The sequence below is a fragment of the Oncorhynchus masou genome, chromosome 16 (assembly GCF_036934945.1).
Source record: "Oncorhynchus masou masou isolate Uvic2021 chromosome 16, UVic_Omas_1.1, whole genome shotgun sequence".
NCBI classification, from domain to species: Eukaryota; Metazoa; Chordata; class Actinopteri; order Salmoniformes; family Salmonidae; genus Oncorhynchus; species Oncorhynchus masou.
The window spans coordinates 12,386,780-12,405,883 of record NC_088227.1 but is presented as its reverse complement, the minus strand read 5'-3'; the positions used below and the strand labels follow the sequence as shown (position 1 = coordinate 12,405,883).

The 19,104-nt window shown below is 42.0% G+C and overlaps 1 pseudogene; it reads left to right on the top strand.

Annotated features, from left to right (window-relative positions):
• LOC135557260 (nuclear receptor-binding protein-like) overlaps nucleotides 1–17,131 on the top strand; it is a 45,463-nt pseudogene extending 28,332 nt beyond the window's left edge.
• The last annotated feature ends 1,973 nt before the right edge of the window (nucleotides 17,132–19,104 follow it).

The window sequence follows — 19,104 nt, the reverse complement described above, 5'->3', positions numbered from 1 at the left end:
AATACACAAATATGTTGTAAAATCCTGCATGTATATCCGCGGGGAATGGGATTAATTTATCTTTCACATACGTCCATTTATTAGGACCCATCCCCAACATGTATGCTAAATTACCGCCGGTCTTTATCCCCCCGGGAGCATCTCCTGAGATTTGTACACGTTTATGTATAGGGTTGTACATCAGGAATATTTCCATACTGTTCTGTGATAGGCGTTCATTCAGCTCGGAGACGATCCTGTCGACGGTTCTATAGAACCCTTTTTTAACCTTAATAAGTTTCGCAGGTTCCGATAACTTTTTGCAATAAAAATCACGGTCCTTATCTTTGATATTATACCAGCTATGGGGGTATGTAATCTCGCTGAGACCTACTTCCCAGGCCTCTGATAACTCTATAGGTTTAGAAAATTTGGTTGCATAATTTGAACTCTGATTATTACGATATATATGTGCGGACGCATTACTGGGGAGAGTCAGGTAGAAACCTCTGTGTTCGATTATGCACTCTGGTGTACACACAAATGATGATGTATTTTATCATGCATGGGGGTTTCAATTAACCCCCGATGCCTCCACCACGTCCTGCTCTAATACCCAACTGTTGAACTTATGTGGCCAGTTTTTCCATCGGACCAGACATTCTGTAACCGTGAATAGCTCATCACTGTATCCTTGCTCATATTTTTTGTCGAAAACACCCCTCAACTTGGATATACGAACCAAGTCCCCCACAATGAATTTAAAATGTATTTTTTCTTACGGCGAAGGGGGAGCAAACCATAGAGATTTTTAAAGACTTGAAAAGAGTTTTCAGAAGAGACCTCTGAGGGTTTCATCCTTATACTCTTATGATAACTATTGTTATACCCAATTACTAAATCTTGAACTATATCGACATATCTATGCATGTTGTGAGCTGTAAAATAGCGCCACATCCGCTCTTTCAGAGTTCTGTAAAGCGTTCAACAACTGAAGCTTTCAAATCCGAGCCTGTAGCAAAATGTACTATATTGTGCTTCTTCATGAGTTTCTGAAAAGTATTATTAAAAAATTATTTTCCGCCATCAGTCTGCACTTTCTTGGGGGCACCTCCTTCCTTCAAGATAGAGTCAAAGGCCCGGGTCACCTCTGCCCCACTCTTATTTTTGAAGACCCTGACAATTCTATTTTAGAGAAAATATCTATAACCGTTAGCATGGAGCGATTTCCATCATTTTTATCTGCAAGGGCCTGCATGTCACATAGATCCGCCTGAAATTGGGACATTGGTTGGGTAGAAAAAAACTCTGTTTCGGGGAAATTGTCTTCTTACCGGTTTATGTAGAGTGTGCGCATCCTGCTCTAATAGCAACTCATTCACTTTAGCATCCCTTAACCGGCTACCTGTTTCTTCGGCTATAGCTCTTTGTAAACGTTCCTTTGCCCCCATAAGACCCCGGAATAGAGGGATTATAATAAATACTTTTCAACATCTGCTCTGCCATCCTTCTTGCCTCTCTGAGGTACAATAATGTTAATGAGCCACTTTCAAATAACGACAACATTTCATTTTCATTTTTGAGATTTTTATTTTCAAGAAAACATTATGTATTACGTATACAGACAATTCAGAATTCGTTGCAGGATACATGTCCCCGTTTTCTCAATGATCGCATCATGCAAAACCCTGTATATTTGGTTTAGATTAACAGGTTTGTTTCGCTGAATTTTTACAACACACACATCCGCTATAAAAGTATATAAACAACAAATATGATACATGTTACAATTAAATGGTGTTTCAAACAAATGAAGTAAAATCTTAGACAAGGTTGTTTCTAGTTCTTCAGAATCAACACCAAGCCGGGTTACCATTTGTGTCCATTGTAGACACTCGCCCGCATGTCGTACATGATTCATGATTTGATCCATTTTCAACACACGCTCTACATTAGTCCTGGAATTGTGGGTTGTGGAGAACGATACATTGTTCACTTTATTTTCAATAATTTGATGCATAACATTTGTAAGTTCTCTCAAAAGACAAAATGTATTTATTCTCTCTAACATCGTATACACATAGTTACTCATTGCTTTACATCTAAATAACAAAAATGTCACTCGGTCTCTTGGGGTTTATTGAGCCAGAAAGTCATCACATCAGCCACCACAGCCTCCCTTTATTTGTCATCGTCCACCAGGGTGTGTCGGATTTCTTTGAGTTTCTCGTGGATGTAGATTGCCTCCTTCAGTTCATGTAGGAAAGCCTCGGTTACCCTGTAAACTCTGGGGATAGACGGCACAAGGCCCATAGACTCCAGGGCTCTGACCAGCGATGGTATAAACCTGCCGGACCAAAGTCTTTTCATCAGCGCCTCAAAATTGTTGAAGAAGTAGTATCTTGGGGGGTCGTATAGGCATGGATTCCTGCGCTGGCTGGGATGATTAATCTCACAACCGATGCATTTTTTTCGTATATATTCTCCAATCACCACGTCTAAAAGCGTGGCTACAGAGGCCTTGATTGTGTCCACAAAAATAGTACTGACCACACCATCAAACACGTCCTCGGGCTGTGTACCTGTAGGGGGTGTCGCGGGTCTTGCCAGGGGGGAGTAGAATGTTGGGCTGCGAGGCATACAGTCCTTAGTGTCGGGCCCCCATGACGTTTCGGAGTTCAGGTATTTGGTAGGAATATCCATGCTTAATGCGTAAGTGAAGAACTGTAGGTTTTAAGGACCCTCCTTTTATTGTTGAACCAGCCCTCGGGGTATCTGGGCGTGGTTAACGCAGCCGCGTACTTAGTTTTCTCCATGGGTTGGCCCTTCTGACGATGTACCTTCTTGGGGCTCCTTTGAATCATAATCCTCAGGATTCGTATATATTATACACTTCTTTAGCCAAACAATGCTCTGGCGCTGTTGGCTCTGTACAAACAGAGCGTCCAACAACTCCAACATTTTCAATTCCATTAATTCCCAACTTTTAAATGGGATAAGCATGCGCAGCCTAAAATCACCGACCAAAACGCCCTCCGGATGTTTTGGTTGCGGATTTCCTCGGTGCTGATATAGAACTCCACGCAGCCACAGGGAAGTCCATTCTTTCTCTGTATTTTAACCCGGTGAAATACTCTTCCTGGGGAGTCAGGGGTACCTTCCCAACGGGTCTCGTAGCCTGTGAACAAGCTGTACCCCTTGGTGATACGTCCCAGTTCGGGACACAAAACCTGGCGAAAAACCGTCCAGTCTTCAACCCCATAGTCCACTCCTAATGCTGGTCGGTATATTCTTCTCCTTCGGCTACCGTATAGAGTTTCACTCTACAGGCCAAGTAATCAAACAGATACCCCCAGTGCTGTCCATTAGACATCAGCACTTCATCTTTCAGCGCCGTTGCGGGCAGTATCTGGATTCTATACACACTTAGAAACCGCTTTTTTGGAGCATCGTATATTGCGGCAGTATACTTTGCCCTTTCTCTATGTTGTAGCCGCGGTCCTGCTTCCATTGTTACAGTCATCACAGCTTTGCCACTGATCGCAAAATCCATGTTTAAAAATCGTGTTGACTGTTCTGGGTTCGCACGCCTTGTTCTGGACATTTATAGTGCGCATGCCACAGCCAATACCCCCGGACATTCCTGCTTCATCAGATAACAACCCTAAGGGCAGTAAAACTGGGAGGGTGGGTGGGCCATACACATTCCGGGGTATACAACTGGGTGGAGCCATACACGTTCCTGGGTATACGCATTTGAAGCGACTCTTAGGGCCATCAGATCATTTCGTCCGCAGACCTGTTCTTCCAACGCATATCCGGGTAGACTTGAAGCACTCAGCGCCTGTTCAATTTGACACAGCGCGAGTCTTATTTTAAGCCATTCTCTCATCCTTAGCGCTGGAGAAAAACTCTTGGGTTCTGCCCTATAAAAGGGTTTGGACAAGCTGTCTGTGAATATCTTAACCGTAGATTCCTCAGGTCGGAATAGGTAAAAAATATGCCCCTCACTCGTACACAATTATCCTTTAAAACATTCAGGAGCCTCACGCAAAACATCCTCCAGGCTTTTGTCATTGGATTCATGACATGAGCTGCAGAGTACCCCGAGAATTGGCCTAGGAGACATATTTTCTATGTTTAATATTCTGGCCTTTATTTTTAAAAATCGCAGGACTTGTTCTGGATATTTAGAATGCATATGCCACAGCCAATACCCCAGGACATTCCTGCTTCATCAGTTCAAACATTCAACCCCCCCAGTTCAACCAGGCCCCTAGACATAAATCACCATGACTACTTCAAAGGATGCCATATAGATATAAAATAACACACACCCTCTAACACGTGACCACAGGAACAGGCTGGACGGGGCCGGAGGCCCATATTTGGACATGCACACGTCATCATGACGTAGGGTCATAAATCAATTACTTTGACGCGTGCCGTCTACTTTAATCTCTCTCTCTCGTGTCTTCTCAAAATCCCTCCCGTCTGACCTTCTCCTCCAATCGGTTTTGAGAAGGAGAGGGGATGTGAGGAGTATGGAATTGAGATTATCCCCGTCTGTCATGTAGACATGATTCCAGAAAATGCTCTTGAGGAGATGACAAAGAACATTGACCCCAACCTGGTGATTGTGGTGTTCAAGGATGGCGTTCAGATGAAGTGAGTCATAGATCCACCTCTCTATTTGATCTCTTGGAGTCAAAAAATGGTTGAAATTATCCTGTTAAAATCCTCTGATGTTCAGCCATCTCCACTAGCACATAACTGAGAAGGGAAGCAACTCATGCTCCCCAACTGCTGTTTAGTCTTTTGTTTAGACACTTGATGTTGAAGTGTTTTGACAGTGTGTGAACTATCTGTTGATGTCCACAGGCTTTCCCAGTTCCCTGCTCTTGAGCTGGACAAGTTCCTGGAAGATGTGAGGTAAGGGAATGTGGATGTGTGTAAGCGCAGGTGCCCACCAGGGTTTCCGTTAGCCCATGTGTCAATCTCATTCCACGGAGAGCCGAGTGCCTGCAGGTTTTTGCTCCTCCCTTGGACTTGATTGATTAATTAAAGCCACTGATTAGTAAGGAACTCCCTTCAACTGGTTGTCTAGGTCTTAATTCAGCGTTTCCCATATTCAGTCCTCGGTATCGCAAGGGGTGCACATTTTCGTTTTTTCTCCAAACACTACACAGATGATTCAAATTATCAAAGCTTGGTGATTAGTTAGTTAATTATTTGAATCAGCTGTGTGTTACAAGGGCAAAAACCAAAAAGTGCGCCCCTTGGGGTCCCGAGGTCCGAGTTTGGAAAACCCGGTCTTAATTGAAAGGAAAAACTATAAACCAGCAAGACACTAGGCACTCCATGGAATGAGTTTGACAGCCAGCTTTGGATAAATATAAATATATATATAAATAATTGTTTGAAAGCTGAACATTTGACTACATATTGAGGCATGTCTTATTTGCTTCAAAGGAGTATAGCCAAAATTCAACCAAAAGTGCAGGCAATTATTTTAGAAAGACTTCCATATGCTATTGAAACCAGTAGCCTTTTTCTCTCGTGTTCTATTGGTTTTCAAATCAACTTTCATTGTCCAGTAGTCAAAGGCACAATAGTCATATTAGCAATGCAATGCTAGTCTTTAGATTTTCCCTCTTTCAAAATTTCTGTCACATGAAACTGCTCACAGTGGTGTTTTTCCGCTATTTGCCTTATTGAACAAACATTTGCACGTAGCCTACTGTCTTATTTGCATTGCTGTGCTTCTATGAAGAAATAATAGTTTATCAACATTTTATAAATGAGCTTTTTGTGCATATAGAACATTTCTGGGATATTTTATTTCTGCTCATGAAACATGGGACAAACACTTTACATGTTTTGTTTATTTTTGTTCATTGCAGATTGACATAGGCTAGTGATTTTTCTGTTCGTTACTCTTGGCTGAGAAAGTAAATGTGGGCAGTAATTCTAACATAGGCACCGAGTGGTTTTTCCAGTTTGGGGAAGCTAATCTTCGCCCTAAAAATGCACCTTTATAATAAAGCATTCCATGCATCCTCGCATTTGCAAACTTGCATAAGAGAGTCTTCTGTTTCTAATATGATGATTGGATAGTCATAATTTGGGCTAATAATGTAACTCAATCACTGTTTGCAAAAAATACTGTTCAGTGCAGCACGTAGTTGCTTACACCGTACTCAAACTGGTCACGCGCGCCATCGTGTGCAAATTGATTTTGTCTCCCCACACCAAACACGAGCACGACACGCAGGTTGAAATATCCAAACAAACTCTGAACCAATTATATTCATTTTGGGACAAGTTGAAAAGCATTAAACATTTATGGCAATTTAGCAAGCTAGTTTACAGTTCCTAGCTAATTTGCCCTATTAAGATAGCTTGCTGTTAATAGCTAATTTGTCCTGGGATATAAACATTGAGTTATTTTACCTGAAATGCACAAGGTCTTCTACTCCAACAATCAATCCACATACAAAACGGTCAACCGACTCGTTTCTAGTCATCTTGCCTCCTTCCAGGCTTTTCTTTTTCGGACTTTATATGGCGATTTGCATCTAATAGTATTACCATGACGACGGCTGACCACCTTCGTCTTTCAATCACCCACGTGGGTATAACCAATGAGGAGATGGCACGTGGGTATATGCTTCTAATAAACCAATGAGGAGATGGGAGAGGCAGGACTTGTACCGCAATCGGCGTCACAAATAGAACTGACTTCTATTTTAGCCCTTGGCAACACAGATGCTCGTTGGCGCACGCGAGCAGTGAATGTACAGTTGAAGTCGGAAGTTTACATACACCTTAAACAAACACATTTAAACTCAGTTTTTCACAATTCCTGACATTTAATCCTAGTAAAAATCCCCTGTCTTAGGTCAGTTTGGATCACCACTTTATATTAAGAATGTGAAATGTAATATAATATAATAATAATATATCCCATTTAGCAGACGCTTTTGTCCAAAGCGACTTACAAGTCGGCTGGGGCCACTACTTTTTTACATATGGGTGGCCCCAGCGGGAATCGAACCCACGACGCTTGGCGTTGCAAGCGCCATGCTCTACCGACTGAGCCACACAGGATTTATTGTCAGAATGTCAGAATAATAGTAGAGCGAATGATTTATTTCAGCTTTTATTTCCTTCATCACATTCCCAGTGGGTCAGAAGTGTACATACACTCAATTAGTATTTGGTAGCATTGCCTTTCATTTGTTTAACTTGGATCAAACGTTTCGGGTAACATTCCACAAGCTTCCCACAATAACTTGGGTGAGTTTTGGCCCATTCCTCCTGACAGAGCTGGTGTAACTGAGTCAGGTCAAATCAAATCAAATCAAATTTTATTTGTCACATACACATGGTTAGCAGATGTTAATGCGAGTGTAGCGAAATTCTTGTGCTTCTAGTTCCGATAATGCAGTAATAACCAACAAATAATCTAGCTAACAAGGTTTGTAGGCCTCCTTGCTCGCACTTGCTTTTTCAGTTCTGCCTACAAATGTTCTATAGGATTGAGGTCAGGGCTTTGTGATGGCCATGCCAATACCTTGACTTTGTTGCCCATAAGCCATTTTGCCACAACTTTGGAAGTATGCTTGGGTTCATTGAACATTTGGAAGACTCATTTGCTACCAAGCTTTAACTTCCTGACATCTTGAGTTGTTGCTTCAATATATCCACAAAATGTTCTTTCCTCATAATGCCATCTATTTTGTGAAGCGCACCAGTCCCTCCTGCACCAAAGCATCCCACAACATGATACTGCCTCACGGTTGGGATGGTGTTCTTCGGCTTGCAAGCCTCCCCCTTGTTCCTCCAAACATAACGATGGTCATTATGGCCAAAGAGTTCCATTTTTGTTTCATCAGACCAGAGGACATTTCTCCAAAAAGTATGGTATTTGTCCCCATGTGCAGTTGCAAACTGTAGTATGGCTTTTTTTATGGTGGTTTTGGAGCAGTGGCTTCTTCCTTGCTGTGCGGACTCGTCATAGTGTGGATATAGATACTTTTGTACCGGTTTCCTCCAACATCTTCACAAGGTCCTTTGCTGTTGTTCTGGGATTGATTTGCACTTTTCGCACCAAAGTACATTCATCTCTAGAAGACAGAACGTGTCTCCTCAGTGGTATGACAGCTGAGTGGTCACATGGTGTTTATACTTGTGTACTATTGTTTGTACAGATGAACGTGGTACCACCAGGCGTTTGGAAATTGATCCCAAGGATGAACCAGACTTGTAGAGGTCTACAAAAAACAATTCTGACGTCTTGGCTGATTTTCTTTTGATTTTCCCATGATGTCAAGCAAAGAGGCACTGAGTTTGAAGGTAGGCCTTGAAATACATCCACAGGTACACCTCCAATAGGCTAATTGACATAATATGATTCAATCAGAAGCTTCTAAAGCCATGACATAATTTTCTGGAATCTTCCAAGCTGACAAATTTTATTTGTCACATACACATGATTAGCAGATGTTAATGCAAGTATAGTGAAATGCTTGTGCTTCTAGTTCCGACAATGTAGTAATAACCAACGAGTAATCGAAGCTAACAATTCCACAACAACTACCTTATACACACACAAGTGTAAAGGGATGAATAATATGTACATAAAATATATGAATGAGTGATGGTACAGAACGAGATGCAGTAGATGGTATATACAGTGGGCAAAAAAGTATTTAGTCAGCCACCAATTGTGCAAGTTCTCCCACTTAAAAATATGAGAGAGGCCTGTCATTTTCATCATAGGTACACTTCAACTATGACAGACAAAATGAGTAAACAAATCCAGAAAATCACATTGTAGGATTTTTTTAATGATTTTATTTGCAAATGATGGTGGAAAATAAGTATTTGGTCAATAACAAAAGTTTATCTCAATACTTTGTTATATACCCTTTGTTGGCAATGACAAAGGTCAAACATTTTCTGTAAGTCTTCACAAGGTTTTCACACACTGTTGCTGGTATTTTGGCCCATTCCTCCATGCAGATCTCCTCTAGAGCAGTGATGTTTTGGGGCTGTTGCTGGACAACATGGACTTTCAACTCCCTCCAAAGATGTTCTATGGGGTTGAGATCTGGAGACTGGCTGGCCACTCCAGGACCTTGAAATGCTTCTTACGAAGCCACTACTTCGTTACCCAGGCAGTGTGTTTGGGATCATTGTCATGCTGAAAGACCCAGCCATGATTCATCTTCAATGCCCTTGCTGATGGAAGTAGGTTTTCACTCAAAATCTCACGATACATGGCCCCATTCATTCTTTCCTTTACACGGATCAGTCGTCCTGGTCCTTTTGCAGAAAAACAGCCCAAAAGCATGATGTTTCCACCCCCCATGCTTCACAGCCTTCTTTGTCCTCCAAACACGACGAGTTGAGTTTTTACCAAAAAGTATATATTTTGGTTTCATCTGACCATATGACATTCTTACAATCTTCTTCTGGATCATCCAAATGCTCTCTAGCAAACTTCAGACGGGCCTGGACATGTACTGGCTTAAGCAGGGGGACACGTCTGGCACTGCAGGATTTGAGTCCCTGGCGGCGTAATGTGCTACTGATGGTAGGCTTTGTTACTTTGGTCCCAGCTCTCTGCAGGTCATTCACTAGGTCCCCCCGTGTGATTCTGGGATTTTTGCTCACCGTTCTAGTGATCATTTTGACCCCACGGGATGGGATCTTGCGTGGAGCCCCAGATTGAGGGAGATTATCAGTGGTCTTGTATGTCTTCCATTTCCTAATAATTGCTCCCACAGTTGATTTCTTTAAACCAAGCTGCTTACCTATTGCAGATTCAGTCTTCCCAGCCTGGTGCAGGTCTACAATTTTGTTTTTGGTGTCCTTTGACAGCTCTTTGGTCTTGGCCATAGTGGAGTTTGGAGTGTGATTGTTTGAGGTTGTGGACAGGTGTCTTTTATACTGATAACAAGTTCAAACAGGTGCCATTAATACAGGTAACGAGTGGGGGACAGAGGAGCCTCTTAAAGAAGAAGTTACAGGTCTGTGAGAGCCAGCAATCTAGCTTGTTTGTAGGTTACCAAATACTTATTTTCCACCATAATTTGCAAATAAATAAATTAAAAATCCTACAATATGATTTTCTGGATTTTTTTTCTTCTCATTTTGTCTGTCATAGTTGAAGTGTGCCTATGATGAAAATTGCAGGCCTCTCTCATCTTTTTAAGTGGGAGAATTTGCACTATTGGTGGCTGACTAAATACTTTTTTGCCCCACTGTAGTACAGTTTATACATATGAGATGAGTAATGTAGGGTATGTAAACATTATATAAAGTTGAATTGTTTAAAGTGGCTAGTGATACATTTTTACATCCATTTTTCCAATATTAACGTGGCTGGAGTTGAGTCAGTATGTTGGCAGCAGACACTCAATGTTAGTGGTGGCTGTTTAACAGTCTGATGGCCTTGAGATAGACTTCTAGATGATAGCGGTGTGAACAGGCAGTGGCTCGGGTGGTTGTTGTCCTTGATGATCTTTATGGCCTTCCTGTGACATCGGGTAGTGTAGGTGTCCTGGAGGGCAGGTAGTTTGCCCCCGGTGATGCATTGTGCAGACCTCACTACCCTCTGGAGAGCCTTACGGTTGTTAGCGGAGCAGTTGCCGTACCAGGTGGTGATATAGCCCGACAGGATGCTCTCGATTGTGCAGCTGTAAAAGTTTGAGTGCTTTTGATGACCAGCCGAATTTCTTCAGCCTCCTGAGGTTGAAGAGGCGCTGCTGCGCCTTCTTCACCACACTGTCTGTGTGGGTGGACCAATTCAGTTTGTCTGTGATGTGTACGCCGATGAACTTAACTTACTACCTTCTCCACTACTGTCCCGTCGATGTGGATAGGGGGGTGCTCCCTCTGCTGTTTCCTGAAGTTCACAATCATCTCCTTTGTTTTGTTGTTGTTGAGTGTGAGGTTATTTTCCTCACACCACACTCCGAGGGCCCTCACCTCCTCCCTGTAGGCAGTCTCGTCATTGTTGGTAATCAAGCCTACCACTGTAGTGTTGTCTACAAACTTGATTATTGAGTTGGATGTGTGCATGGCCACACAGGTTTGGTGTGAACAGGGAGTACAGGAGAGGGCTCAGAACACACCCTTGTGGGGCCCCAGTGTTGAGGATCAGTAGGGTGGAGATGTTGTTACCTACCTTCACCACTTGGGTGCGGCCCGACAGGAAGTCCAGTACCCAGTTGCACAGGGCGGGGTCGAGACCGAGGGTCTCGAGCTTGATGAGTTTGGAGGGTACTATGGTGTTAAATGCTGAGCTTTAGTCGATGAACAGCATTCTCACATAGGTATTCCTCTTGTCCAGATGGTTAGGGCAGTGTGGTTGCGATTGCGTCATCTGTGGACCTATTGGGGCGATAAGCTAATTGGAGTGGGTCTAGGGTGTCAGGTAGGGTGGATGAGGAGATGGGAGAGGCAGGACTTGCAGCGCGATCTGTGTCACGAATAGAACTGACCTCTATTTTAGCCCTTTGTAACGTTGACGCTATAATTGATTAACGTATGTTTAAATTTCATTGAATACTTTAGATTCTATCTTTTTAATAAAACAAAAATTACAGGATAGTTTGCTTACTCTGCCGACACTGACATACAGATCAATAAAAACAGCTGATCTATATATTAGGCCTACGAAAAAGGGAGACATAAATACAATATGACGTCCATCTAACCTGGAGGAGGAATTTATTGTCCAAAAACAAACAAAAATGGCACTGACCCAATGATAAAGACAGTGAATATGCACACTCACCTGGGATAAAGCCAACATTCTCCGCTGGTGCCAATAAGAGAGGCTACTTTTCGCTCTTTTAAATTGAGAATTTGGATAATTAAAAGACAGATTGGAGTCTTTTCATTGTCTTCTCTTTACAGAAATAGCCATTTTTTTTCAAAATTGTTTTTGTGCAATTTCTATTTTTAAATATTGCCTTATCCATAGCTGGGTCTGCTTTTTACTTGCAGTAGCAACTCAACAATCATCGATTTGGAATTTGCCATGTGCTATGCCTTAATTGTGGGCCATTCTGACTATAGGCTATGCGATTTTTAAAACGATCTACAGCTTTATAATTTTTTTAAGCTTATGATCCTCTGTGGCCAAATCATGCTTTCTGGTATAGTAGACAATTATTTATTTATTATTTGAATTGTATTTCTTTATAGACAGTACTAAGCGAATTAGGCTATTTCATTTAAGGAAAGTTTTCCCTAACCTTATGGAGGAGGCACCTATGTGGTCTATTCAAATTGCTCATTGGAATTTGGTAAGAATGACACACACCATTGCATCAGAGTTGCATGTTCAATTAAGATGAATGACAAACTAAATGTGCTTTCTGTCAATCTGAAAACCGTGTGTGGACGCCCTTTTTTACCTTTATTTTACTAGGCAAGTCAGTTAAGAACAAATTCTTATTTTCAATGACGGCCTAGGAACAGTGGGTTAACTGCCTGTTCAGGGGCAGAACGACAGATTTGTACCTTGTCAGCTTGGGGATTTGAACTTGCAACCTTCCTGTTACTAGTCCAACACTCTAACCACTAGGCTATCCTGCCGCCCCTAATCAGGTTACTCAACCAGTGCATAAGCCTTCAAAGTCCTGTAAATTAAAATGCTGCCGGTCAAATGTCCGGTGTGAGACATTTTCCTAAAGGAAACCCTGGTGCTCACGTAAGCAGTCAGTGCTCATTTGTGTGGGTGTATCTGTAGAGGTGTGTTTGTGTGTGTGTGTGTGTGAGAGAGAAGTCTAGCTCAGCCCCCTCTCTGATGTGTCAGGAATGGGATCTACCCTCTGACAGCATTTGGGGTGCCTGGACCCAAGCAGCCCGAGCAGGAAGCAGTGAAGTCCCCCATTGTACCTCCCCCAGTCAAAACCCCCACCCCTGAGCCTGGTGAGCTGGAGACCAGGACGGTAAGACCTACAGGAGGAGGGGAGGGGATGGGAGGGAGGTGTAAAGGGATGGATTTTAAGGAACACTGGACAAGGAAAAATAGGGAATGGATGTAGGAATTGAGGACAGGACTTGACATTAACTTTTTTTTAGCCACTTGTAGGATTTTATTATTGTTTTTTATACATGTCCGAAAGCTCATGTCACTTGTCAACCAGCTACGGTAACTAAGACATGTTCATCTTTTAACCTTTTATGGCTAAAATATTCAGGTTTCAGGGGATATCTATTGACAGCATACCATTCAGGTACATTTTCCAGTGGCACACCAGGATAGTACCAAGTCAAAACTACTTGGCCGGGGCCAGTCCTTTTCGTATTCGGGACAGATTACAGGACAGTGAGTTATGCACGCAGAATTTCAATCGTGGGTAATTTCAAATTTCATTTGTACTCTGCGCAAGTACCATTTTATGTTATAGCCAACCATAACCAGATTTTATTTGGAAAACAAAAATATATCCGTCCCCCATCTCAATGATGTGTACCCTAATTAACATATGAAAGTTTAAAAGGTAATATACTCCTCCATAAATTAGCCCAATAACATTGATACATGGTCCATATTATCAGGCAGGTGTGCTATTTTAGCAATCAGTATTATCGCCTGATGCAGCATAGTGGCTACATGGCTGAAGCATGGGGTTGCGCATCTGTATTGTTTACCCCAATGGGCTCATCATTAGCTAGATCAGACTCTAAATATGAGCTTGTTTAATGTTCTAAAAACTCCCACTGGCACTAATAAAATCATGTGGTTGTGTGTATTTATAAATAGTTTAATTTTGTGATTTTTACAGTGAATATAGGTCTATTGTTTATGCACTGGAATGAATGACAAGTCTCACAAAGTCACAGCAGTTGGAACCAAAAATTGCAAATTTGGACTCATCAGACCAAAGGACAGATTTCCACCAGTCTAATATCCATTGCTCGTGTTTCTTGGCCCAAGCAAGTCTCTTATTATTATTGGTGTCCTTTAGTAGTGGTTTCTTTGCAGCAAATTGACCATGAATGCCAGATTTTCACAGTCTCCTCTGAACAGTTGATGTGTCTGTTACTTGAACTCTGTGAAGCATTTATTTAGGCTACAATCTAGGTGTAGTTAACTCTAATGAACGTATCTTCTGCAGCAGAGGTAACTCTGAGTCTTCCTTTCCTGTGGCGGTCCTCATGAGAGCCAGTTTCATCATAGCACTTGATTGTTTTTGCGACTGCACTTGAAGAAACTTTCAAAGTTCTTGACATTTTCCATATTGCCTGGCCTTCATGTCTGAAAGTAATGATGGACTATTGTTTCTCTTTGCTTATTTGAGCTGTTCTTGCCATAATATGGACTTGGTAATTTACCAAATAGGGTTATCTTCAGTATACCACCCCAACCATGTCACAACACAACTGATTGGCTCAAATTCATTAAGAAGGAAAGAAGTTCCACAAATGAACTTTTAACAAGGCACACCTGTTAATTGAAATGCATTCCAGGTGACTATCTCATGAAGCTGGTTGAGAGAATGCCAGGAGTGTGCAAATCTGTCATCAAGACAAAGGGTAGCAGCTTTGAAGAATCTCAAACATAAAATCTAATTTGATTTGTTTAACACTTTTGGTTACTACATGGTCCCATATGTTATTTAATGGTTTTATTTCTTCACTATTATTCTACAATGTAGAAAATAGTAAAAAATAAAGAACCCTGGAATGAGTAGGTGTGTCAACATTTGACTGGTACTGTATGTAAATGTGATATTTCAGTTTTTATAAATTTGCAAAAATGTTAAACCTGTTTTTGCTTCATCATTATGGGGTAATGTGTGTAGATTGAAGGGAAAAAAACAATGTAATACATTTGAGAATAAGACTGGAACGCAAGAAAATGTGGACAATGTCAAGGAGTCTGAATACTTTACGAAGGCACTGTTCTTTCCACACAAATCAGCTGTATGAGGAGTTGCAACCTCTTGCCACCCGACAGTTGATATTATGCGCAAAGTAGGCAATGTGTGTGTTATGAATAAAGTAGCATACATAGCTCATTAACAGCTTTGGCAATGCATCTGTTTTTTAAACAATTATATAGACTACAGAATAACCTAATATTCTTTTCACTGATCAAAGCAGTGCCTGTCAATACAATACACAATTGTACTCCGATGCGCTGTGCAGCGATTGTGCACAACACATCGCATGTAGGAGACACTGATGCTTTGATTCAACTTTGGTCGGAGTAATTGTTTGAAATAGGTTTTTTTATCGATATTCTACTTATCCTAAAAAGTGTACTTTTTATTTTTTTTTACTGGACAAGCGGACAAGGATTAATGGATGAGTTTAAAGTATTATTGATATCCACTTAGCAGTCAATACAGGCTGAACGCCATAGTCATTGCATGTCATTGCATAGTCATTGCATTGTATTTAATGCGAGAGCGAGAGATTTACAATAAAAAATGGTCTATTGTCGAGGTACAGTAAATACAACTTGGTACATTTTAAAGACATGGATCAATGGGTGAGGCTAAATAAATATTTGTGTCCAAATACTGAGTATACCAAACATTAGGAACATGGTTCTCAAAACAGCCTCAATTTGTCGTCGGGGCAGGATCCCTACAAGGTGTCAAGCGTTCCACAGGGATGCTGGCCTATGTTGACTCTAATGCTGGATGTCCTTTGGGTGGTGGACCATTCTTGATACACACAGGAAACTGTTGAGTGTGAGAAACCTATCGGCGTTGCAGTCCTTGACACAAACTGCTGCTACTATACTGTGTTAAAAGGCACCTAAATATTTCCTTGCCCATTCAACCTCGTAATGGCACACATACACAATCTATGTCTTAGTTGTCTCAAGGCTTAAAGGGATACCTTAAAGGGACAGCTTTCAACTGGATACACCTGGTCAGTCTATGCCATGGAGAGCATGGAAATGTTTTGTGTACTCCATGTATGTTGTTTACTTACTGTTTTTAGTTTGCTAGCTTTGGACAACAAATCTCTAATTTCTGATCAGGTCCTACAGATACAGTGCAACATTGAGCCTGTTGACAAGGGGGCCAAACATCACGTAAGTCTCATGTCAACTTTTTGCAGTCTGGGCAAGGACCTTTTATATTATAGCCCACCATAAAATCTGATTGTTTTGCACTGATTGTTTGGAAAACGTGGCTCTGCTCTCAATGGCCCTTATTCACAAAGAGTCTCAGAGTAGGAGGGTAATGTAATTCATTATTAGGCTAAACTGATCCTAGATCAGCCCTCTTGAGATGCTTTGTGAATATGACCAGGGGTAAGAGATGATGAGGCCTGTCTGTGTTTGGTTAAGAGCACTGATTTCTGACAAACATCCCAAACCTGTTTTTTTTTAAATGCATTCTGACTTTTCCAGCTTACACTATTGCTGAAACTTGAGGACAAGTTTAATAGGCACTTAAGTTGTGATTTGTTAGCAAGTAAGTATCCACACACTAAAGTTGATTTTAGTGGTATACAGAGCTATATTTTGCATGCTGTGTTTATATAAATGTAGAAAGGGCTGTTGTACTTTTAAGGTATTTTCTGATTTTATTGAATGGGTAGAAGAAGACTGACAGTGGGGAACGATAGAGGTTCTGTGGAAAGAGAAAGTAAGCTGGATTCAAACTTATGCCGACACTAGATGTGTGCCGGAGGCTGCTTCATTACCACTAGACCAGTCAGGTCACAGGGATGTTCTACTTTCTGTATGCTTTTTGACTGACCTGTGTGTTTTGTGTACAGATGAGAATGTGCAGGAGCTGGCCGTGGAGCTTGTTCAGCTGGGATTCATCAGCGAGGTAAGACAAGGGGTCACGACCCCTGTGACCTCATAGCACACCTGCAGCCCCAAGCTCGAAACACTCCAGCAGGCTGAAGAGGGCAAAGCTACTATACGTTTGACCAGTTCACATGCACAATGACTAGTTGGGATGTTCTATGTAGTGGATAGCAGTACATGAAGCATTCTGACGATTTGCTGATTGCTTGCCTTTCAAATGGGCTCCTGAATTCTTTTTTTCTCGTCCAGGGTGACCAGCCACGACTAGCTTCGGTTCTGGAGGAGGCCTTCTCCAAGTTTTACAACCGGAATGGCTTCCTGAATCCGGTCACTGTCTCTTCATAACAGAGGAGCCTCATTAACCCTCCCCTCCCTCACCCGCCCTCATCCTCTCCAACAGGACTTCACTGTCGCTCACCCCAAAGTTTTGTGGGAAAGCTTTGCAGGGACAGATAGGGGAAGCCTTTGCCTGCCCCCCCAAATAAAAATCTTCCCACAGCCTCTCTTCATATGAAATGTATTTATATAGCCCTTCTTACATCAGCTGTACAGAACCCAACCTAAAACCCCATAACAGAACATGGCCAATATGTTTATAAATGACCAGCGTGGTCATATAATAATAATCACAGTAGTTGTCGAGGGTGCAGCAAGTCAGCACCTCAGGAGTAAATGTCAATTGGCTTTTCATAGCCGATCATCTCTACCGCTCCTGCGGTCTCTAGAATGTTGAAAACAGCAGGTCTGGGACAGACCCACAAAGATCTCCGCCACGGCACAATCCAATTGAAGATCACGTCAGTGACTCAACCCACGCACCCCTCCTCGGGACGGCATGGTAGAGCACCAGTAAGCCAGTGACTCAGCCCCTGTAATAGGGTTAGAGGCAGAGAATCCCAGTGGAGAGAGGAGAACCGGCCAGGCAGAGACAGCAAGGGCGGTTCGTTGCTCCAGAGCCTTTCCGTTCACCTTCACACTCCTGGGCCAGACTACACTCAATCATATGACCTACTGAAGAGATGAGTCTTCAGTAAGACTTAAAGGTTGAGACAGAGTATGCGTCTCTCACATGGGTAGGCAGACCATTCCATAAAAATGGAGCTCTATAGGAGAAAATCCTGCCTCCAGCTGTTTGCTTAGAAATTCTAGGGACAATTAGGAGGCCTGCGTCTTGTGACCGTAGCGTACGTGTAGGTATGTACGGCATAACCAAATCGGAAAGATAGGTAGGAGCAAGCCCATGTAATGCTTTCTAGGTAAGCTGTCCTTGAAACAGTCTTGATATGTTCGTCAGAAGAGATCAGGGTCCACAGTAACGCCGAGGTACTTCAGTTTTATTTGAGACGACTGTACAACCATCAAGATTAATTGTCAGATTCAACAGAAGATCTCTTTGTTTCTTGGGACCTAGAACAAGCATCTCTGTTTTTTCCGAGTTTAAAAGTAGAAAATTTGCAGCCATCCACTTCCTTATGTCTGAAACACAGGCTTCTAGCGAAGGCAATTTTGGGGCTTCACAATGTTTCATTGAAATATACAGCTGTGTGTCATCCGCATAGCAGTGAAAGTTAACATTATGTTTTCGAATGACATCCCCAAGAGGTAAAATATATAGTGAAAACAATAGCGGTCCTAAAACGGAACCTTGAGGAACACCAAAATTTACAGTTGATTTGTCAGAGGACAAGCCTTTCACAGAGACAAACTGATATCTTTTTGACAGATAAGATCTAAACCAAGCCAACTTGTCCGTGTAGACCAATTTGCGTTTCCAATCTCTCCAAAAGAATGTGGTGATCGATGGTATCAAAAGCAGCACTAAGGTCTAGGAGCACGAGGACAGATGCAGAGCCTCAGTCTGACGCCATTAAAATGTCATTTACCACCTTCACAAGTGCAGTCTCAGTACTATGATAGGGTCTAAAACCAGACTGAAGCATTTCGTATACATTGTTTGTCTTCAGGAAGGCAGTGAGTTTCTGTGCAATAGCTTTCTCAAAATGTTCTAAGAGGAATGGAAGATTCGATATAAAATATTTTCTGGGTCAAGGTTTGGCTTTTTCAAGAGAGGCTTTATTACTACCACTTTTAATGAGTTTGGTACACATCCGGTGGATAGAGAGCCGTTTATTATGTTCAACATAGGAGGGCCAAGCAGAGGAAGCAGCCCCTTCAGTAGTTTAGTTGGAATAGGGTCCAGTATGCAGCTTAAAGGTTTAGAGACCATGATTTTTTTCATTTTCATTGGTGTCAAGAGATATAGTACTAAAACACTTGACTCTCTTGATCCTAGGTCCTGGCAGAGTTGTGCAGACTCA